Source organism: Ursus arctos, unplaced genomic scaffold, assembly GCF_023065955.2.
Source record: "Ursus arctos isolate Adak ecotype North America unplaced genomic scaffold, UrsArc2.0 scaffold_16, whole genome shotgun sequence".
NCBI classification, from domain to species: Eukaryota; Metazoa; Chordata; class Mammalia; order Carnivora; family Ursidae; genus Ursus; species Ursus arctos.
Window position 1 is genome coordinate 2,139,840 of NW_026622830.1, and position 23,064 is coordinate 2,162,903.

A 23,064-nucleotide genomic window follows, 5' to 3' on the forward strand; every position below is an offset into this window, starting at 1 on the left:
GAGAGAGAGAGAGAGAGAGAGAGAGAGAAATATGGCTCAATAAAAGAAACAAAATAAATCTGAAAATTACCCTTAAAGAACTGGAAATATATGAATTACCAGACACAGAATGCAAAATAACCATCTTCATCAAGGGTAGCCAGTGAACTAGAAGAGAGCACGAAAGGACAACTACACGGAAGCGGAAAATGACGCATGAGCAAAATGAGATATCAACAAAGAGACAGAAACACTGAAGAAGAAACAAATACAAATTCTGGAGCTGAAGAATACAATAACTGAACTGAAAAATTCAATGGAGCTGTTCACCATCAAACTTGAGAAGGGCAGAAGAAAGATCTATGAACTTAAAGACAGGGTATTCAAAATTATCAATCAGGAGAATGGAAATAAAATTAATGCAGAAACATGAAGGAGCCCAAGGGACTTACAGCACACCATCAAGTGGAACAACAGATGTGTTCTGGGAGCCCCAGAAGGAGAAGTGAGAGGAAAAGGGGCAGAGAGCTGATCTAAAGACACAATGGCGGAAAACCTCCCAAATCTGGGTGTGTGTGTGGGGGAATGGACAGGCACATTCAAGAAGCTTAAAGAACTCCAACTAGTATGAATTCTGAAGAGCCCTACACTGAGTCACATCATAATCAAACTCAAAAGCCACAAAGAATCTTGAAAGCCCTAAGAGAAAAGGGATTTGTTGCCCACAAGGGAACTCCCATAAGACTACCAGTGATTTCTCAGCAGAAACCTTGCAGACTGGAAGGGATGGGTGGGATATATATATTCAAAATGATAAAGGAGAAAACCTTGCCTGTTTAGCCAAAACTGTTATTTGGTGAAACTGCCTTCAAAAATGAAGGAAAAACTAAGAATTTATCAGAGAAACAAAAGTTGAGGGAATTCATCCCCACTTGGCCTGCCTGGCAAGGAATACTGATGGGAGTCCTTCAGGTTGAAACAAAAAGAAACTCAACAGAATCACAAAATCACATGAAAATACAGAACTACCTGGGACAGGTGCACATACAGACGAATGAAGAAACCATAATAGCGTAATGTAGGGGCACAAACCACTTTCAGTTCTAGTATATTATTAAAAAAAGAAACCAAAGCATACAAGGTGACTACACATCTATGTTAAAAGAAGTAATTTGTGCCGCAGGGACAAAAAGTGGGGGACAGAGATGTAAAGGAGTTTTTAATGTGACTGAAGTTCAGTTCTTCTCAGTTTAAATTAGATTGTTATAACTTTGTGACGTTTTATGCAGTTGAGATAGTAACCACAAAAAAATATCTCTAGAATAAACAGGGAAATGAGAAGGCGATACAAATAGGTCACTACAAAAAACAGGCCTACGGACGTCTGGTCTGACGGGAGTGCTAGAGACCGCACGTAGCTGGATCCTGGCGTTTCCTGCGGTTTTACCCCCTCAGCCGATCTGTCTTCTAACGGGGGAGTTTGATCCGCTCACACCCGAGGAAACTCCTCGTGGGGAAGGACTGACCAGCACCATTTTGTTAACTGTTTTCTGAATGTCTTAGAGCTTTTTGTCTCTCCTTTCCTCTCTGCTACTTTCTTTTGTGTTTTCCTGAACTTCCTGTAGTGACACACCCTGAGCAGGGCGAAGGACGGAAAGAGAAAAGACGCACAGAACTACAGTCAGAAGTGGGAAGGGGAGCGAGCACTGCTGTCGCAGGAATGGGAAGGAGAGTGGGAGGACAGACGAACGACAAAGTGGATTACCTGGAGGGAATGGGCGTGTTCCCAGAAACACCCAGCCTCCCGAAGCTGGATCTGAACGGACCTATAACTAGTAGTGGGAAGGACGCTCAGGAACGAGGAGGCCCCCAGCGCCAGCCCGCGGCTCCCACTCCAGCGCCTTCTGGGAGCCGTTACTGACAGACGTGCCAGAGAAGGGCTTAGTCAGAGGGCGTTCTGCGGTGCCAGCTTCCTCCACGAGCCCACTGTTGCCCTGCGGCTCTGTGCTGTCTGGACACGCGCAAAGCGCTGAGGGATCCAGTTCAGTGTGCTCCTCTCTGGGACGTGGTCTCTGGGCTCCAGAGCCATCCTTCCAGTACATTCCCTGATCCTGTCACTTTCCTGCTCTGATACCACCAGGGTTACCAGCTGTCAAGAGAAGGATGCCGACAGTAGCCCTCCCTCCTTTGCCCTGATTCTGAGTCCTGGTCAGCTCGGGGTACTGACTGCCCCCTCCTGGCCTGCTCTGGACGCTGGGACTCAGGGTCCCTGAATTATGAGGGCGGCTCATACTCAGTTCCCCAAGGAGCTCCAGGGAGTCTAAGCTCCAGGGAGTCCTAGCTCCCTGCTCCTGCCCCCTCCTCCGGCCCCACCCATCCCCTCCCTCGCTCTTCCCTTGCCCCATCCCACTTCCCTGCGCCTTTCCCCTCCCTCTCCCCCTGCCCCTGCAGCCCTGCTCTCTGACTCCCACCTCCTGCCCTAGAGAGGGCTCTCACATCTTGGGTTTTCAGCCAGCTCCCTGCTGGCACCCATGGGTTCTCCCAAATCTTTCCGGTTCTTTCCGCTCCTGTAACATGGTCCCTGCCCATCTCAGTCCTCCCTACAGACTGTTGTCCTTGATGTGGAAAGTGCTTTGCTTTGCCAAAATGTCCCCCTCCTTCTGATCTCAAATTAAATGCTGCTTCCCATGGCGCCTCCCCAGGACAGTCAGCCCTCCCGGCACTCTGCAGCGGCCTCCTGGCACTAATTCTCCCTGCAGTCTGCCGAGTGGAGCCATTCGCTCAATATCCATCACAAACAACAGGCCCCCAGAAGGCAGGGAGCAAGGGGCCGCTGATGTGACCCCGCCCCACCCAGCACCAGCCCAGAGTGCAGGAAGACCCCGTGTGGCCACGCGTTCTGGCGCGTTCTGTGGTGAGCAAGCCCTGTGTGCCGGGCACCCCCCGGGCATGGGAGCACATCAGGCAGAGTACAGGCTCTTGCAGAAGGAGGGGCGGACGTCGAACAAATGGGGGACATTTAGGCCTTCGGATGGTGACGAGGAATTTGAGAGAAACCAGGCCGGGGGCAGCAGAGCGGCCAGAGGGCAGGTGAGGGGGTGCCCGCTGGACACAGCCTGAGGCCCCCGGGAGGACTCCAGCCTTTGTCGTCAGTGGAGGGAGGAGCAGTGGAAACCCGATCAGAGCAGGGGCTGGGCCTGAGCTGGGCTTTACTAGTGGCCACCCTGCGTGGGCTGCTGGGAGGCGCACAGATGTGAGCAGACGGCAGGTGCACGCAGGGGCACGCACACGCGGGGCACGAAGGGAGAGGGGAGCGGGATCCTGGAGGGGCAGCAGGCGGGTTTGCTGAGCGTGTGGGCATGCACGGGTAAGGGAGGGACAGGCCTTCTCTGTGCCACGGCCGCCTCAGAACAAAGGGGCCACGTCCTTCGGACTCTGGAGGACACTGTCCTGGACCACTTCTGTGCTCAGCACGGGCAAGGCAGACCGCGATGGTGGCATGTCATAGAGCTGCGACCGGCTTTATTCCTCAGACGGGGACTGGAGACCCTGACACCCCCCACCCCCCTCCGTCAGGCCTGAGACAGGGCTCAGAACACACTGATTTATTTAAAATGCCACATTTGAAAAGACCAAGCCTTTGCATCGTATCCCGACATTCTGACCTGACACCATCAGGACGGTGGATGGCATGTTAACCAGAACCCTGCCCGAGTCGGGCTCACTGAGCGGAACGTGGAACACACTCCCCTGCCCCCAAATAACGATGGGAACAGAGTCCCTCAGGTAGAGGGTGGAGGGGCTGCCTTGAGTCAGCGTGGGTCTGAGCGACCATGGGTGATGGGGTGGGAGGGCCTCTCCCCAGGGTGTGAGTGGATGCCCCTGCACCCTCCTGCCCGCGGGCGACACCGCTGCCGTGACCACACGCAAAGCAGACCTAAACAAGGCTGCAGGGCACCCAGCTCAGGACCCCCTTTTGGCTCCCTCTCCATCCTCACGTCTACAAATCTCCTTGAACAGGGGAAGCCTCCCCACTTCCCTCCAGTCTCTCTACACCACTGACCTGCAGCAGCCAGTGCGACCACAATCAGCAAAATGATCAAATCACCAAATTAAGTACGCGCTTGGCCTAGACGCCTCCAGTGCTCAATGCCCCTCGGGCCTGTGCCTTACCCTGGCGTCCTCTGTCCGTGGAGCCCGCCACGCTCCCGCCTGTCCCACGGCACCTGCCTCTCCCCTGCTTTCCCACCTCACGTGGCCAGTGCTCCCACCTGCAGGAATGTCTGGCTTCCCCTCCAGGGAGCCCCTTCCCCCCCACGGCCGTCTCCGCTCCCGGAAAGCTCTTGGTGCCATGGACCGCAGCTTCTGTTCATGGAGTTGGCTAGCCCACGCTCCAGCTCTCTCCCCCAAAGGCCTGGAGTCCCTGCAGCTGGAAACCCCATCTTCCCCAAAATCGTGTCATCCAGCACCTTACTTGGCATCCCGCGGCCAGCTTTGAAAGAATCAAGTGAGTTCTGGATCATTCCAGTGGGCTCACCTCTGTTTCTGTGTGTTACTTCCAGAATTACCTATACCACAGATGTATTATATTCACCAAGAGAACCTTCCCGGCAGGAAAAAGACTCTGAGCTTTTACATGTTAGAAACAGTTAAATGAACAGGATAAAACAAAGCCACCGAAAGCACCTCACTTCCACAAACATTTGAAAACTCAGATGAAGAAATCACTCCTGACTGACTCGAATCTGTCTTAAATCCAACTTGAACCTTTTTGTTTTAACGTTACTTACGGCTTGGGCAGAAGAAAGACTTGAGTCTCTACAACATGCTTTGAGTCTTTTTATGTCTCCTCGTGAGCACAGAGAACTCAGGAAGCCTGTTCGGCAACAGCTAATCAGAAATCGGAGATTACGTTTTCCTTTATATTATGCACACATTGAAAGTTATGAAGAAAAATTCTAAGCGAATAAATCATGTTTAACAAATGACTAATACCCAAGGAACAGATTAAGACGAGCAGTGAAATTACGTTCAAGTCTCAGATGTGCGGACACACACACACCTCTGATCTACTGTCGAATGCTCTAAATAAAACAATTATAGATGTTTGCATATATTTATCTTCTCGTGTGATTTTAGAGCCGAATGCCAAGAGTGTGCTCGGAGCCGCACAAAAGATGAAACAGGATGAGGTCTCAGCCCTCGGGGCGCACAATCAAAGTGAGACAGATAAAACAATTCAGACATGAAATACATCAGCTGAAAAGCCTGTTAAAATTTATGAGGTGCAAGGTTTTGTTGGCTTTTCCAGGGAAAGGCAGCACTGCAAGGGGGGCCAAGTGACTGAAAGCCGCCGTGGACCAGGGCGATGCAGGGGGAGCTGAATGAGAGATGCCAGCGGCTGGAGCTGTGTGCAGGGCACCCCCCCACCCCGGTCAAAGCGGACGACTCAGTTTGCCCTGCAGAGAATGTGGGCCACACAGCCACTTGCATCTGGAACCGGCCGCTCCACCTTGAATTCTCGCTCTCTGCGGTCCGTGTGCCCTACACAGGGTCAGGAACTGCCCTGCCTACAGGCGGGTCCTCTGTGTGGGTGCAAAGGACCAGGGACAGTCACCCGCTGCCCTGCCGCTGCTCCACGCTCGCTCTCTGCCCAGACCCTGATTCTGGAATTGCGGATCGTGGGGCCTGAGGCCAAGGCAGCCGGCCGTACGAGGAGAACTGTCCTTCTCCCAGTGAGTCGATGTGAACTAGGTGAGACCATCTCGGAAACCAATCTAAACACCTGGCTTTTCCAGTTTCCTGGTTCGGCATCTCCCTGGATTCTGGCTGCAATTGACAGACTAAAGTGTAGCCCCTGTGGAATGGCCACCCCGCACCGGGCGCGTGGCTCAGTGCTTCTCGGGCACCGCATCCCGGGAGGCTGCCCACAGCGTACTGCCAAGTGAGAACGGCCTAACAGTGCTGTGACATCACTCAGGTTTCTAAGCTGCAGAACAGATTTGCACACCCTGACGTGTATTTTTAACTGCATAGGAGAGCAAGCACACAGAGTGGCAAGTGCAGGCTGGCTCTGCGGGAGAATCAAACGCGGGCTGGATGGGTGGCGGGGGTTGCGGGCTGAATGGCACCGTTCGAGTGCTCAACAATGAGAAATCACTCATGTGTTACTCGTGCAATTAAAAATGAATTTAAAACAATAAATATCAATGAGAGCAGCTGCTTTCTGATGCTTAATCTTCCTTCAGAAAAGGTGCTAAGTACTGGGGGGCAGTGAGGCCGCCCGCCTTCGGGCCCCCACGGCCGGCTCTCCCGCACCAGGCACCCGGGCAGGCCCTGCCAGCTGGGGGGGGGGGGACGGCTGGGGGAAGGGACAGGAGATGGAACAGAAGCAGAACCACCTCGCTCTCTGGGCCTCGCCTCCCTCACTCTCTGCCAGAGCTCACTTCTGATCCGATGACGGGAGTGCTCTTTCTAGGCCTCAGAGTCAATGTTATCTTGCTTAAACCGATTTGGAAATCAATAGAAAAATCCAGCAGAGGAGGCACTGTGTCCAGTGGGGCAGGCGTCCCCGGGCCTCTGCAGATGAGGACGTGAGCAGAAATAAAAGGGGCAGAGTTAGGCCCACCTGCCTGGGTTCGGCCCAGTCGTTCGGTGCCCCCTTCAGGCTGCCTGGCCTCCCTCACCTTCCTCGGGGATTTCTCACTCTGCCCTCCCAGGAGCCCTGTGTCTAGGTCTCCCCAGGGGCACCTCCCCTTGCTGTCCCCCCTCCACTCTCTCTGATGATCAGTCTTCCTTCAGCAATCCAGTGAAGACCCTTGATGCCCAGAAGCCATGTCTACCTTCTCCAGTCCTGCGGATGTCCCTCCCCACACCTCCTTCCTCGGTCATGGGGTGCCCAGGACACGGGGAGAACGGATTCTCCGTCCTGCGCTCAAGTTCCACGGAGGATGCTTGCTTTGTCACTCTCATCCTCAGGGCTATTAGCGCACAGTAGGCACTCTGAGGCTTGCTCGACAAGCTAATTAATGCAGCATAGCAGATTATTTTAGAACTCTTACCTAACTGCTTCGGTGTGTCTTAGCTCCCATAACCTGGTGAGCTGTGCCACGCTGGGGGTGATGGAGGTGTAGAGCATGACCTGTGCTCCCAGGCAGCCTGGGTTCAGATTCCAGTGTGACCACTTAGTGGCTGGGCAACTCCGGGAAGTCACTCCAATTTCCATGCCTCTAGTTCCCTGTCTTAGAAGGAGGATGCTTTGTAAGACTGTCATGAGCGTCAAATGAATTAATGTGTGTGAAGGTCTTCAGACTGGGCCAAGGAATCCATCACTGCTGAAGACTGTTAGCTGCAGTCTTCATCATCATCACTGCCATCGTCTCCATCACTGCCATCACTACCACCACCACCACCACCGTCACCACCATCTTCATCACCATCACATCACCACCACCGTCACCACCATCTTCATCACCATCACATCACCACCACCGTCACCACCATCTTCATCACCATCACCGTCACCACCTTCATCACCATCACATCACCACCACCGTCACCACCATCTTCATCACCATCACATCACCACCACCGTCACCACCATCTTCATCACCATCACATCACCACCACTATCACCACCATCTTCATCACCATCACATCAACACCACCGTCACCACCATCACCACCATCTTCATCACCATCACATCACCATCACCACCATCACCACCATCTTCATCACCATCACATCACCACCACCATCACCACCATCTTCATCACCATCACATCACCATCACCACCATCTCTAATGTTCCAACAAATTCCAGGAGCATCACACAGTTGATCTTCAATAAAGTCCTACTGAATTGAATTTGACCAAATAACCAGAAAGATAAAAGATCCTCTGAATATACAGACTGAAAATTAAGGGGAAAATGATAACCTAAATAACACATATTTTGTAAAATATAAACACCCTTACATTAAAAAGGAAGGCTGCATCAGAACAGGAGCCATAAAAGCAGAAGTGATTTTGCTGGTGGGTTTACCGCTGACAGGACAGAGAGAGAAGGGGAGGCAGGGGTGGGCAGGGAAGACCTGGGGCAAGAAGCAGTTCTGCAAGGTCCAAGGGGAGCTGGCCATAGGGACTCAGAGCCTCGGGATGTGGGCCTTTGTGCTCCGCACAGCCCTGGCTCAGGCAGATGGTGTTTTCCAGCAGAATCATTTTGTTGGAATGTTTCAGAGCAGACCTGTGGCTGGGTTCCAGCTCTGCCGCTTACCGTGCTGGCCACCCTGAGCCCAGATTCCTGAGCTCCAGGCCACTTTCCTTATCTGCGCTGTGCAGGCAGAGGAGCAGAGGGGGCCCAGTGCCGGCATGCGGCGGGTTCTCAGCACTGGGATGGCTGCCCACAGGTGAATAGAGGGGACAGAGGGAGCTCAGAGGCGACCTCCCTGGGAAACGCCACTGCTCCTATGGGAAGCTCCGTTCTTGCTCTGCGCTCTTCTCACCAAATCTCACAGTGACCCCGTGGCAGCAAGTGCGAGAGCCGGGGCCCGGAGCAGAGCACCCCTTGCCATTTGCCTCAGGGTGTGGGCTCACGGGGTGGGGCCGTCTGGGGGTGGTGGCCTGTGTAGGTTCTGGGTCCCTGCTTCCATTGTCTTGGGGTCGTGTTCCCCCAAAGTCCAAGGGCCCCACCCCCATGCACATTCCCATGGGCTTATTCCACATTCTACTACTGTCTTAGTGAGAATTCATTAGTGCATATATTCAAATGCAACGCCCCACCACCTTCCCATTGCAGCGGGCTGGCCACGTGCTATCACTGGAGACAGGACCAAGGGTGAGACAGGACCTGTCACTCCCCCTGAGTGGGCATCTGAGTAGGAGAAACTGACTCTAAATCAATCCGCTAATAGACCAGACAATTACAGAGTGAGAGCAGAGCGCAGGAGAAAATAAATGAATAAATGGTGGGATGGGGTGGGCAGTCCAGCTTGTGGGGAGGACAGTGAGGCCTCTCTGAACAGAGCTTCTCAGCCTAGACCTGCAGGGGCAGGGGCAGCCATGGGTGCTGGAGCCCAGGAGAGAATGGCCCAGGCCCAGGAAGCCTAGCTCAAGTACTGGGTGAGGTAGAGCCGTTTAGAGCCTCAAGAACAGTGAAGGTTTTATTCTGGGAACACCAAGGAAGCTGCTGGAAGCCTAGGCAGAGGCACATCATGACCTGATGCATATTTAAAAGGTCGCTCCTTTATTTCCAAGGCTTGTGCAGTCATATGGTCATTTCATGCCACACGTGGGGCTGGGAAAACGAGGAGGGGGCAGACAAGCAAGGGCGCTCACAGTGGGGTCGGACCACAAGGGAGGCAAAACTGAAAAACAAAACCTCGGTTGCCTGTGTTGTTTGAGCTGAGGCTCCGGGTGCAGGTGCGGGATTGGAAAAATGACAGGAGCGTGAGGCTGGAAGGTCAGGAGGGCAGGCGGGCAGGAGGTGGGGGCACTGGTTCTTTGCAAAGGACAGCTGGGGAAGGCCTGCCTGGGGACGGGGCTGAGAAATGTGTGTGTGCGTGTGTGCACATGTGTGTGCGTGTCTATGCATGTGGGTGCATGTGTGTGCACGTGTCTATGCATGTGGATGCATGTGTGCACACGTGTGTGCGTGTCTATGCATGTGTGTGCATGTGTGCGCGCACACGTGTGTGCATGTCTATGCATGTGGGTGCATGTGTGTGCACATGTGTGTATGTGTCTATGCATGTGGGTGCATGTGTGTGCACATGTGTGTGCGTGTCTATGCATGTGTGCATGTGTGCACACGTGTGTGCGTGTCTATGCATGTGTGTGCATGTGTGCGCGCACGTGTGTGTGTCTATGCATGTGTGTGCATGTGTGTGTGCATGTGCTGACTTACGTACATACGTGGCTATGATGACGGCCAGGCCGGGGAGGGCCACCAGGGTCTCTTCCCTGGGTTCACCACACTGGTGAGACTGTAGGAACTCAGGCAAACCAACCCACTGTGAAGGGCCACCAGATGCGCCCGACATACCGTTCCTGGCAATACCCACAGCCTTTCGGAAAATCATGATGCTCGAGGCTGGACAACGGCCCCAGAGACGTCCATGTCCCAATCCTGAAGGTGTGAACGTGTCATCGTCTATGGCAGACGGGACACGGAGGTGGGCGAGTGCCCTGGGTCATCCAGGTGGGCCCAGCGTCATCACAGGGTCCCTGTAGGAGGCAGGAGGCTCAGAGGAGACGGGCCAGTGGGAGCAGAAAGAGATCTGAAAATGCAGCGGCTGGTAGGTGGAGTATGGGCCACACGCTAAGGAGTGTGCGTGGGTTCCAGAAGCTGGGAGAGCAAGGACGAGGTTCTCCCCTGGGGCCCCGGGAAGGAACTGGCCCCGCTGACCTCCAGGCTGTAAGGTCATGCATCTGTCACGTTAGCCTCCCAGGCGTGTTCAACTGTCACAGCGGCAACAGGGAACGGACGCACACATCCAATCGCGAGCGTTTGGAGCTGGGCCCTGCAGCAGGCTCCACGGGCTCCCCGGTGCTCCGACTGTCTTTTCTGCGAACCAGGCCAGAAGGACGGCCACACGGCTCCCCCTGCCCCTCCGCCCCCACATTCCAGCCCAGAGCAGCAGGAACCTGGACCCAGTTTGTCTGTGGGTGTTCACCCGCCACGCGTGGGATCCATGCCCTGGGCCCTCGGTCCCCAAAGGGCTGCCTCTGTCATTTACGTGGTTCTGGGCTCAGCGAGCCACTGAACAAAGTGGGGATCAGCGGCCACGCTCCCTCATCAATGCCCGCTAAGCGCCGTCCACCGCGGTGCGGGACCTCACCTCACACCCCCGCCACCTTCCACAGACTCGGGTCCGCCAACAAAGACACGCACTCTCCTATCACGAGGCTTCAGCCGGTAGAAGACACGGGGGACTGATCTCCCTTCCCAGGCGCCAAGCTCACGATTGATGCGTCCCTTCCGTGTCCGGGAAAGCGGCTGTGGCGGGTGAATGTGCCATTTGGGTGCGCGAGGTCTGGGGGTGTATACTCGTGAAGCGCTAATGAAAACGCAGCAAGTTTTGTTTCTGGCTTTTTTTTTTTTTTTTAAACAGAGTTTGCCTTGACTTCACACTGATTCCGTTTTCCTTTTTTTACCAACATAAGAGTCTGTACATCAAGGCCTTTACCCTGGGTCGTATGACAACCCGAGAGGGTGTGCTCTCGCAAATTAGCTGTTTTCTAGCTGATAAAGATGCAACGTGCGCGGAAGGCACTGCATGGACGTCAAGTGCACGGATATTTATTTTACAGGTTTCTTTATATTCAGAAAGTGTATGCAATTTAATTAGCCATTTTGTTTTACCAAAAAAAGTATGTTTTGGCTCTAAGAGCTCCTGAATACCTCCTGACACGGGGGCCACTTGCCTTCGTGACGGGCCGCCCGCCCCGGACTCCAGTCTCACTTTAGTTCCCACACGAAGGCAAACGTCCCTAGCTCGGCGAGGTGGTCTGCGGCTCAGCTCAACTGCGAGCGACACTTACCAGGAGTCTCCCTGTGCTGCTCTGGGCCCGGTGGGGAGCATGTGGGGGGTGAGCTGCACGCAGGCTGGGCTCTGGCGGAACCTAGCTGAGACCTCGCACCTCCAGACGGACAGACGTTACCGCCTGCGACGGGGAGACTGGAGGCACCGCCCGGAGCAGGTGGCCGGCTGTGGGCCCTCCCAGTGGCCCTCGGGCGAGGCAGGAGTCCAGTAAGCCCGAGTCTCAGGAGTCCCGGAAGGAGTGTGTGTTTGTCAGTTTGTGGCCTTGCGCCCCCTCTGGGAAGCCCGCACCCCCATTCTCAGGGGTGGGGTTCGAGCGGGGCAGCCCCCCAGTGCTGCTGGTGGGCCTCACAGGGCTGAGCAGCTCTACCCGTCCTGCAGCCACCGAGTGGTTCAGGGACTGGACTCGAGCCTGGTCAAGGGATTCGGGCAAAGAGAACCGCCTGTCGGGGGTGTTGTCCTGTCTCCCTCTGGCTGGGCGGGACGACCACCATCTTCCCGCAGACCCCTGCCCAGGGACACGTATGCGGAGCCCTAAACCGAGGACTGGAAATACACTAGCACGTGGACAAGGACAGAAACTGCGTTTTGGAGACATTATCTATTGAGAACAGACTTTGGGTTTGGTCCCTCACACCCCAGACTTCCAGCTGCACAGCGAGGTGAGCCCGGTGCGCGGTGAGGGGAGGCGGCCTGCCACAGCGAGGATCCCGGCTGGCCAGCCTGCGCCACGTTCCCGTGGGGCCCCTGGGACTGTGAGCGCGCCACCTCTTAAGGTCCTGGGGTATGGTGGCGGGTTCTGAGCCGCAGAAATCTCCTCTTTGATGAGCTATAAATGGTCTTTCTGTTGCGTTCCCTCACTGCTCAAAGTTCAACCGGTGGGGAGTGGGAACAGCCCCAGTTATTTTGCGTTAATTTGGAGAGAAAGCTCGCGGCTACACCCAGGGGAGTCCCACGGTGCCGTAGTGCAGGGAACTTCTGACAAAGCCGAACATCACATCGTTTCAGAAAACCCGGGTCTCATCTGGGCACAGCAGTCCAGGCTCTCTCCCAGCATCCAGACTCGCCCCTCCTGGCCCGGTGCCCAGGACACCGCGGGGACAGCGTCTGTTCCGCTGGGGACGGGGCCTCTGTCCTGCCCTGTGCAGGGGTCCGTCGTGCGGCGTGACCCTCCCGGGCAATGCAGCAGAGGGGTCGGGGTCTTGGTTTGAGCAGAGTCAGGGGGCAGGATGCCCCGCAGTCCAGCTGCCTCAGCGCAGGGGGAGGCGGTTCGAGCACAGGAGTGGGAAGGGAGGGTTGCTGGAGGGAGGGGAGGGAATAACAAGGGATGAGATGGGAGAGGAATGAGGCCCTGTTTGCTTTCTTGTAGCTTCGCCTCAGGCTAGCTTGCTGCGAATGAGGCAGGGAGGGAAGTCGGTGATCAGAAATGTTAATTATGTCAAGACACATGCCCCCTCTTGAGCGTCTTCCGTCCTCCTGGGCTGCCCAGGGCCAGCACCAGGAAGGTGTGATCGGCCACAGCGGGCGCCTCCTCCCACCTACGTGGGCTTCTGGAACGTGCTAGAACAAAAGGCCGCTTTTCAAATGGGCAGCCTGCCGACGCCGCCCACCCTCCCTGGGGCCAGACCCCAGACCCACGGCCGCATCCCAGGAGGCGAGAGACTCAGTTCAGCTCCTGCAGACGATGATGGAGTATTTTCACGCACAGACGCGTCCACAGGCAAGACATCGGCATGGACGGCACCAGCAATCACGTTCCCCGGCTTCTCGCAGTGTGCGCGGACTTTCCATGATGATTTTTAATTTCCCACCTCACTTCATGGCTCTTGCAATGACATCCTTGTCGGCATTAAAAATAAATACATCTCCCAAGACCCTAGAGTTCGCCGGCTTAATGAAGCTAATTGTGGATTTGTGTTTTCAATCTTTCGAACGCGATGCTTGGGGGGGACTCTTGCTGCCGCAGAGAAGTCAGGGTGCTCCGTACCAGCCCTCCTGCTGCTTCCGTCCCTCCAGCCTCCCTGCGCCCCGGTGCTGGGGTGGCCCGCGGGGTCCCCCGGGTGCTGAAGCCGGCTACATGCCGGCCCGCGGGGACAGACTGCTGATGCCTGCCTCAGGTGCTGGAGGGGAGATGCCGTGCAGACGCCTCACTGTGCCCCCTTCTCCACGCACAGCGTGGCGGGGGCGCTGGCGAGGCAGCGAAACAGCTTGGCTGGTCAAACAGGAACTGGCAAGGCCAAGAACATGGCTTAGGGTTCGGTTAATCGGTTCTGGGCTCAGTACTCTCAGCACCAAGGGATTCTTCATTCTCTCCTGACCCTCCCCTGCCAGCTATGAGCACCATCAGCCGGAAGAAGGACTGAGTTGAACCGGGTTAACACCACTGGCATAGGACCCAGTGAGGACAAATCTGAGGCGTTGCCTTGCTGCGGGAGGAAGCTTTGTTTCATGGTCACAAATGCAAATGAAATAAAATGCTCCCTGCTTGCAGGAGCTGTGTTTCAGCTCTTCCTCCTCCAGAGCCCACGGCTCCGGCTTCCCACCCCGAAACACCAGTCCTCTGTGTTCGTCCTTCATCTTCTCCTTCCTGCCCTCTTTCCACTCCTGCCCGCCGTCCTAAGAGGGCAGCAAGTCTGAGAGCCAAACCCCTCGCCGGGAGGGCGGGTCCCCCAAGGGGTGTGGCCCCCGCCAGCCTTCCCAGCCCCATCCCACCTCACCACCCAGCCAGCCCCTGCCGCACCTCTTCCTGGGTTAAATCCCATTCATTCCTGAGGACTCAGGACAGGTGCCCCAGGGGAGCACGCCCCAACCTCCCTTCGTCTCGGGCCGCACCTTTATCACATGCTCCGCGGAAATCGGCAAATGTTTTTTCTGCCAGGGCCAGAGAGTAACTATTGGAGGCTTCGTGGGGGTACAGTCATATTGTGATCACTCGGCTGCTGTCGTGGGAAAGCAGCGTAGACGGCATGCAAACGGGCGGGCGTGTCTGTGTTCCAATGAGACTTGCACAAAACAGGCAGCGGACCATGGTGTGCAGACCTCTGCTCTATAAAATCACATCCCTCTCTTCTCACTGCCCTTCCCTCATTCCAAGATTTTATTAATGTCCATCTCTCACTAACATATTTAAACTCCAGGGGTACAAATCTGCATCTTTCTACCACCGTTACAGCCCCTCAGATAGGTGCTTGTGTCATGTGGCACTGAGCCTGGCCACCCAGAAGGTTAACACCGCCAGGAAAAACCTTTCTCCTTCGCCTTCTACTTAAACTTGGGAACACGTATCCTTGAATTGACCCTTGGCAGCTTGCTTCCACGAGGGGAGAGCCTGACTGAAAGAAGCCAACCTGGTGGTGGTGGAGATAATACGATAACTTCTCCAACCCCCGGATCAAGCCATACCTGAAGCTGTCCCCTGGATTTCTCTGTTACTCAATGTTTTCGTGTTAGCCATTTGAGGTCAGTGTGGCCAGCTGCAATGGAAACAGTCCTAAATGAAGAACCTGGTTAATGAAACACAGAGCTTTGACCTCTTTTTAGTGCTTTCCCAGTGCCTCATTTTGTAACATGCAGGACTCCCCAGGAGTTCATTACTAAGTGTATGAGCTGCTAAGGTTGCCCCTACTCTATGCCGAGAAGATCTTTCGCCAGCAGAGGCTCCACCATGTTGCGTATCCCTCACTGGAACACTGCCCAGAGCATATGGCAGTTGGCGTATCTGTAAGACTCCTGGGTTTGGTCCAAAGCCTTTATGGGTGAGGCCAGCGCCCACGGAGACGAGCACACAATCTCATTCTCAAACAGAGATGTGCCTATACCCCTCCAGCGAAGAGCCGAGGCTTCATTCACAGATCTACGCCGTGACCAGGACTGTCGGGACATTCGCACCTGGCCAGAACTTACTGCCTCTCTTATTTGGCTTAATGGCTGGAGCTCTGAAATAGTTTTTAAAATTTAAACTGAAAGGGATAAAGAAAGGGGGGTAATCAGGGGGAATGAAGCATGAGAGACTATGGACTCTGAGAAACAAGCTGAGGGCTTCGGGGGGGGGGGGAATGGGATAGACTGGTGATGGGCAGTAAGGACGGCACGTATTGCATGGTGCACTGGGTGTTATATGCAACTAATGCATCATGGAACTTTACATCAAAAACCAGGGATGTACTGTATGGTGACTAACATAATAAAAAATATTATTATAATAAAAAAATAAAATTTAAACTGAAAATTACTTTTTCTCTATAATTAAATGAGATGCACAGACTTCAGTGGTATTCACAACAAGAAGAAAGGCAGGAGGAGGGAAGGGAGGGGGCGGTGGGCCCGGCTGAACCCTAGGATGTGAACTGTGTATAGAATTTATCTCCCAGCAGCGATTTATAAGCTGTGGCTGCCATTCCTGCTGTGCTCCGTGGTTCCCCCCATTACATTAAAATGCCCGCATCCATTTGCCTTCCGTTTGCTGCTCGGGGCTCACGTGCCTTCTCCCCAGCACTGCCTTGCATGGAGAAGCACGCAGGCGTCTGCCCGCTCAGATGGTGATAGTACAAGATCCCCCATGAAAATATTGACCTTGGCGCGAGTACAAGTGAGGAGATGCTCTTCTGAATCTGACGCATGGGCTGGGCTCCCACCACAAGGAGCGGGGAAAGAACCTTTGCGGCCGCTGCCAGGAGAGTGCGGAGCCCACGGGCAGCCGGCGAGGGGTACCAGGCCACGGAGGCCAGCGGGGCCGGCTGGTGAGAAATGGCTCCCGGAGCACGGCCTGGGGCAGTGGTACTAATGGGCTGGAATGTCCAGCTGCAGCCCACCGGCTCCCTGGGCCTCCGTGTGTCCTGACCCATCAGGAGCTGTGGCAATTAAACCCATGCCTGCTGCTTTTCCAGAGCGAGGGCGAGCGGGGAGGCGGGCAGAGCAGCGGCGGGGAGGGGTAGGGCTCCTGGCAGCACGCCGGATGTTATGTGCACACAGCCTTCCCTCCCATCTGTGCTGGATCTGAGTGCATCAAGATTGTGTCTGTGTGCCGTTTACGCACACAGCCACAGTTGCGCTGTGAGGGGGCTTCTGCCATAGGAGGACCCAGAACACACAGGCTGCTGCTTCCTCTTCGCTCTTAATGGAAGAACGGCATTGACGGCAGCGAACGGACGTGGGCGTGCAGTGGGCTGGCTTCTGGCTCCTGAGTCCCGACTCGGGCTCGTGCCGCTCGGCGGAACACCAGTGGCCTGAGGGTTCCCCTGTGTGGCGCATGCTCGCGGCTCCCTGCCTGGTCCAGGATGCACTCACACGGCTCCCAGGGCCCAGGGCCCCACCCACCTGGCTCCCTCTCTGTGATATGAGAGGACCATGCACCGCTGAGCCCACCGGGTTGAGGTCACATTCAGGGACCCCTCGAGCATGCTGACATGCTCTCCAGACCTGAGCCCCAGCTCCTGTCAGTGGTGACGGGTCCCAGGTGTGCCACACCAGGTGAGTTGTCCCCAACAGTCTCCAGATGCTCAACCTTTGTTTGTTTGTTTCTGCAATGAGCAAATCAGAAGGCAAATGCCAAAATGAGTCATGAGCACCAACCGGGGTCAGGGGCTGGGCAGTGATGGGGACTTCACCTCCCCTTGGCAGTTAGTGGGGTGCGTTCTGCGGGCTCTCTGCTGGTGGCTTCTTGCTCCTGGGCCTAGCGCTCAGCTGAAACCCTCCCCTGGACCAGCTCGCTGTCCCTGATTTTGTGCAAAGCTAGGACCTGCAAGGGCATTCCCGCCACGCCATCCGCCCCGCCTGCCAACCATCTGTCGACATCAGGGCTTTTTACAACTGGCGTGGAGCACACACTGTACAGTTTGCCGTCCTGACTGTGTCTAAGTGCACAGGACAGCTGTGCTGAGCAGTGCACGCCGGGGGGGAGCCCTTCTAGAACCTTCTTGTCCTGCAAGGCCGGGACTCCATCCCCACTGAGCTCCCCCACCCCATCTCCTCTCAGTCTCCGTGGTCTCGACGGCCCCGGGGACGCGGGTGAATGGTACCACACAGCATTCGTCCGTCATCGTCTGGCTTTTCTCACCGATCAGTCACGTCCTCGAGGTTCATGTGTGTGGCAGTGGGTGTTAGGATGTCCTTCCCTCTCAAGGCTGAGTCACATTACATCGCATTTTGTTTACCCAGCTACAAACGGAGCAACAGGGTGTATTTTTTACACGGGATTTTTCACCAGATCCACCCGTCTGGTTCACATGTATTGTAAGCACTATCTTCCCTGAGCTCACCTTTCATCGTATGTCCAGAAATGACTCTTCTCGGCTGTGACATGCAGACTGAATCAGGACGAGGGACATTCACAACCTTTACAGCCAGGAGCTGCTGCCTGGAGCACACACCGAGGCCTCCCAGGCGAGGGGTGAGGGCAGCACCTGCCAGGAACCGGCCCATGAGCGGATCCTGACGCTTCCTGAGGGTGTCGGGCAGGACCTGGGGCGCCTCCTGCCCAGGGAGAGGAGGGGGACAGGCTCCCCTCAACTCCCGTGCACGGTCAGCTGCACAGCCAGCCCTTTGCTGTGAGCGCTGCCCCCTCCCCTCCTCTGCTCTGGCCCTTCTTGCCTAGTGCCGGGTCACCCAGGAACTCTGACCTTCGTTCTGGAAAACTGAAGAAGCGTGTGTGTGTTACTAATACACATAGCATCTGTGGTTACTCTCAGGGACACGCATGTATCGAGGACACGGGAAAATCCCATTTGCAAGGTGAAGTCAGCCTTTGCACAGAGCTGATGGGCCTGACCCCAGGCCCGGGGAGGCTCCACTCACATCTCCAAGTCTGCGTCCTTCAACACCACGCCTGCCTCCTGGGGGCCACAGCCCCCAGAGTGAACACTCCTGCAGCCAAGCCAGGCACTTCTGTCCGACTCACACCTTTAAGAGTTGGACTCTGAGGGCAGGTCTGCCTGGTCTGAACTCTGCTCTGTCTCCTTTCTGCTGTGAGGACCTGGGGATATGCCAGAAACCCGTGCCTCAGTTTCCCCCTCTGTAACAGAGTGACACATGGCACCCAATCATGTTGCTGGGGTGCGACCAAGCGACACGGCTCAGTGCCGTCTCTGGGATGCGTGCGATCCCGAAAGGCCCCTGGAGAGGGAGGGGTGGGGGAGGGAGCCCAGGAAACCACTTTCTGTCCCTTTACCCCAGTCTGCTTGGGTCTTGCTTTCAGCTCCTAAAGCATATTCCTCAGCCACACTGGGGGCCCTCCAGGCTTCTGTGAGCCAGCCAAGACCCCACATGTCAGCTGAGCCCTGTTCCTGCACAAGACCTCTGTGGAATCCCTTAGGAGCCACAGGCAGAGGGATGGTGGGGTGCCTGCCCCGCATCTCCGGGCTCCTGCCAGAACCTGAGAAAACCCCCTGCCCAGGGCCCCCTGCCTGCCTCCAGCCCCGCCCCAGACAAGCCCAGCCAGCTTTCCTGACCGTCGACCATTCGAACACTAAAGGCGAAGGGATGCCAGCACGCTCCGCCCTTCAGCTCACGACAGATACTCCTGAGCTGACAGAGGCCGCGTACCCACGTGTGTCCACGAATGTCACGGCCCTTGTGGCCTGGGGGTCCTGCTGAAGGACTGGGGTCCACACACGAAGCTAACGCGGTAGAAACCTACCAACAAACACACCCTTAGAGCTTTCATCCCTGGAGTGAGAGGCTGCCGTGGGACGGCACCGTGCAGGCGGGGCGTTCCCGCGGCCACGCACTGGGACACCCGGGAGCGGTCAACGCAGAGCCCATGGCCCTGTCTGCCCCGGTGTGTGTGTGCCCCCTCCCTCTGCACCCTTGCGCACAAACATGGCAACTCTTCAGCTGTAAAACGCACGTCTCCCTGCACCCGCGCCAGTGCACAGACCCACTTAAGCACCCAGAGCTGATGTTTTCCTCGGAGAAGCTTGTCAAGCTTAACAGCCACGACACAGGCAAACACAACGCACTCAGAGGAGGAAGAGCCCCAGCAGCCCCACGGGCGGCGGCGAAGGTAATTAGTGTCATTACAGTAGCATCCTGACAAACCAGAGTTCAAGAGACTCTATTCCTGCATGTGTTCCACTCCCATGAAGCATTCCCATTCCATCCCGGCCTTGCTCTCCTCTGGAACTTGGGTTCCAGATCAACTGCCCGCCGTCGTCATTAAGAGCAGACTCGTCCGTCCCATGCCCGCTTTACGGGGCAAGGCACCCATGCTCGTGGGACCCGACGCCCTGACCCACACACTCTTGTCGTCTCCTTGTTCGTTCCCGTCCTTGAGCGCACCCCCGGAGACTCGGACTTCCGGAGAATCGCAGCACGGATCAAGCCTGAAGTGGCCGCGGGCTGCTCGCGCCACAGACCCACTCCTGCAGCTGGGCCCGTGGGAGCGCGACGGGAGCGGTCTCTGCTGTTTGGCCTGGGAGGCGGCCTGACTGGGCAGCACCCAGCACCGCACGAGCGATCCCGGCACCTGCAGACTCTCTTGTGGAATTTTAAGTAAGACACTTACACACACGAGTATATGAACGTCCTCTCTCGCGGCACCGTAGATGGTACGGAGCCCGGCTCACTGAAGTAGAGTTGTGGTCTCATGCTGTCTCCTCCGGAACCTTCCACGAGGCTCCCCCAGGGCCAGGCCCCAGACTCTTCTCCATGTTTTGTGGCACCTACCTGAGGTTAGTGGCTTATTCTTCCAGCAACTCCCCAGGCATGTCAACACCATAGTAGCCAGTCCCCGCTTGAGAGAGCAACGGGACTCGTAAACGCACAGAGCTAACGTGGGCCCAGGCCAGTTTACGACTCCGATTTTACCTGAAAAACTGATCTTCCCTTCTGCTCGAAGGAGACCCTCGAGTCTGCTGCTGCAAACAGCACCGGCTTCAGCTAGTGACATCAGACGAGCCCAAACCGAAGGCGTCCTACCGGGCTGACAGCCTGGGTGTCGGCAGAGGCCAAGCAGGCCCAGGAGCTGTCCCAGACTCAGTGGGCACAAAAACCACACGCAGGAGCCGTGTGGGCTGCATCCCAGCCGTGGCGAGCTCGGGGGCCACAGACAGCATCATAGACGGTTGGCTGAATGGGAGCGTGCAGTGTAGACAGCGCTCCAGGATCGCTCATTTCTGCATTTATAACTGTTGTGCTTCGCAGAGACTCTCCTCGCTAAGTCCACGCTGCAGTACCTGGGGGAGAAGGTGTGACGTCCAGGACTGGTTCTCGGCTGGTTCAGGAGAAACATGGTGTGTGTATCTCAGTGGAGGATGGATCGATCTACGTACAGATGATAGAGGGACAGACAGATGACAGATCAATGTGTGGATGATGGACGGCGGGTGGATGGATGACAGATGATTGATAACATATAGATGATACATCAATACACAGAAGGCAGGTGGCAGGTGGGCAGGTGTTCGATAGATAATGTGTAGGTGACAGGTAATAAGTAATAGACCTACAGGTAGATTGACAGCAGAGCACACGCACACACACACGTGCGCACACGCACGGTGATGAAACCAGGTGTAGCAAATAGGAAAATAAGAGAGTTTTGTACTATTGTCGTGACTCCTGGTCCGAAATTACTTCCACGTGAGAGCTCCCAATGACAATCATTCGTTGGACGCACACCCCATGCTGGGTGTTGTTCTAAAACTCACATCTCTTGCCGTGTTTGGTCACCATGGCCGCCCCAGGAGGCAAGGGGCCCCTTCTGCGGACGAGGAAACTGTGGAGCAGGAAGTGCAGCTCCCCCCACGTAGCACCAGCGGCGGATCCAGCGTCTGAGCCCTGCAGCTTCGAGGCTGCAGGGCTCATGACTGCCCTGCTTGCCCGTGAACTGGGTCCTTTCAGGCTCGCACATGTGTCGGATGTATCTTCAGGAGGACCTGCTGCGTGCCAGCCCTGTCCTGGTGCTGGAGATGCACCGTGAACCAAACCGAGATACCGTCAGCCTCTTCCGTTCTAGTGCAGGGATCATGCAATGGACAGAACACACAGGGAATACAGAGCAGGTGGGCTGCATCCGCACTGGAGAGAAACAGAGCAGACAGGGAGACCTCGGTCCTGTGGGGGCAGTGGGGTTCAAGTCAAGTAAGGGGGTCTAGGAGGCCCCATTAGGAAGGTAATATCTGGACCAAGACCTGAAAGAAGTGTGGGAGTGAACTGTGTGGAGAAGAGTGGTCCTGGCAGCAGGAACAGCAAGTGCAAAGGCCCTGAGGCAGGAGCTTGGCAGGAATGTCTGAAAGCCAGCAAGGACACAAGTCAGTCCCGGTACCCCCCAGAAGACGTTAGAAGGAGGATGACCCTTGTGTCCAGTCATATCCACAACACTATATTCCAGCAGGAAAGGCTCATTCCATTTCAAAGGGGACTCTGATGGTCCCTTCTGGATTTTTTCTATTCCTCAGTTTACATCAACAAGTATTTATTTACAAGTAATCATTAGTTCTGTTATTTCATTTCTCCTGTGAGTTACATGCAAAATACAGATTTCTATGGAGTCTCATCTGCCGTCCTCCTTGGGGAAGCACCCAGCACGGCTCACTGACGTCAGCTGGTGACCTCCCCCCTATGAAGAGCTCACAGGGGCTGCTGGGGGGTCCTTGAAGACCGTGCCCACACACTGCGTGCTGTTGGCTTCCGTGCTTTCCTGTGTGTTTGAAATATGCCACTTCCGGTTGGACTCATGGGACTGGTGGGCCCCGACCCCGAAGGACATGGGTTCAGAGCAGAGATTCTCCGTGTATTCACTCCGCTTCCCGTGACAGAGCACTCTGGCCCCTGGAAGGACACCGGGCTGCACCACGTGCTGGGTGGTTTGGGCCAGGAGGATGCAAAATCCGTGCCACTCCTTCCGGACCCGACGGGCAGGCTGGGTGCTCTTAGTAGACTCGTGTGCTGAACCCCACACTCCCCCACATTTGGGCAGGTCCACAGAGTCACCAAGCATGACAGCTGTATTTGGTCCCAGCAACCCCTTCTCCGAGCAGACCCGGACTTTCTGTCATTCCCTGGGAGGGCTTTCAGTCCCTTGGCCTCTCCAGCAATGACTGGTAAATTAGAAAGTGATTTAGTGAGGTCTGGGTAGATATGCGCCCCTGCTCCACTTTTATGGGCACCCTCTGGACGCTGGCAGGTCCTTGGGGCCACGTGCTCCCCTCCTGCGGCGTGCTGGGGCATTGCAGACCTCGTCCTGCAGAGACGGAGCCTGCCCTCCCCCACACTTTCGCACAGCGCCCATCCATCTCCGTGAAGGGCAGCATGGAAGGCGACGTGGTTAAAAATAATGCCACGTCACGTGCTGGCAACGGCCAGCGTTTGTCCGCTCTCAGTAAACGGGGATATTGACTCTGCCGGTTTATAATCAATTTTTAATCCAATTCTTCACCATTGATACAGAAGCTAAATGATCCCTGCAAAATAAGCCTATTTTTCAACTTCTTTCAAGATCTTTGGAAGAATCAAAACTAACTGAAAGGTGAAATGCTGAATTTTGCCGTCGTAGATTCTGGGTCAAATACGGTGGGAATGACAGGACAGCAGCCTGTTGTGAGTGTG

The 23,064-nt window shown here is 55.6% G+C and overlaps 1 protein-coding gene across 1 annotated transcript in view; it reads right to left on the reverse strand.

Annotated features, from left to right (window-relative positions):
* Window positions 1-23,064, reverse strand: part of CDH4 (cadherin 4) — a 534,326-nt gene that overhangs the window by 252,888 nt on the left and 258,374 nt on the right. The window lies entirely within an intron of this gene.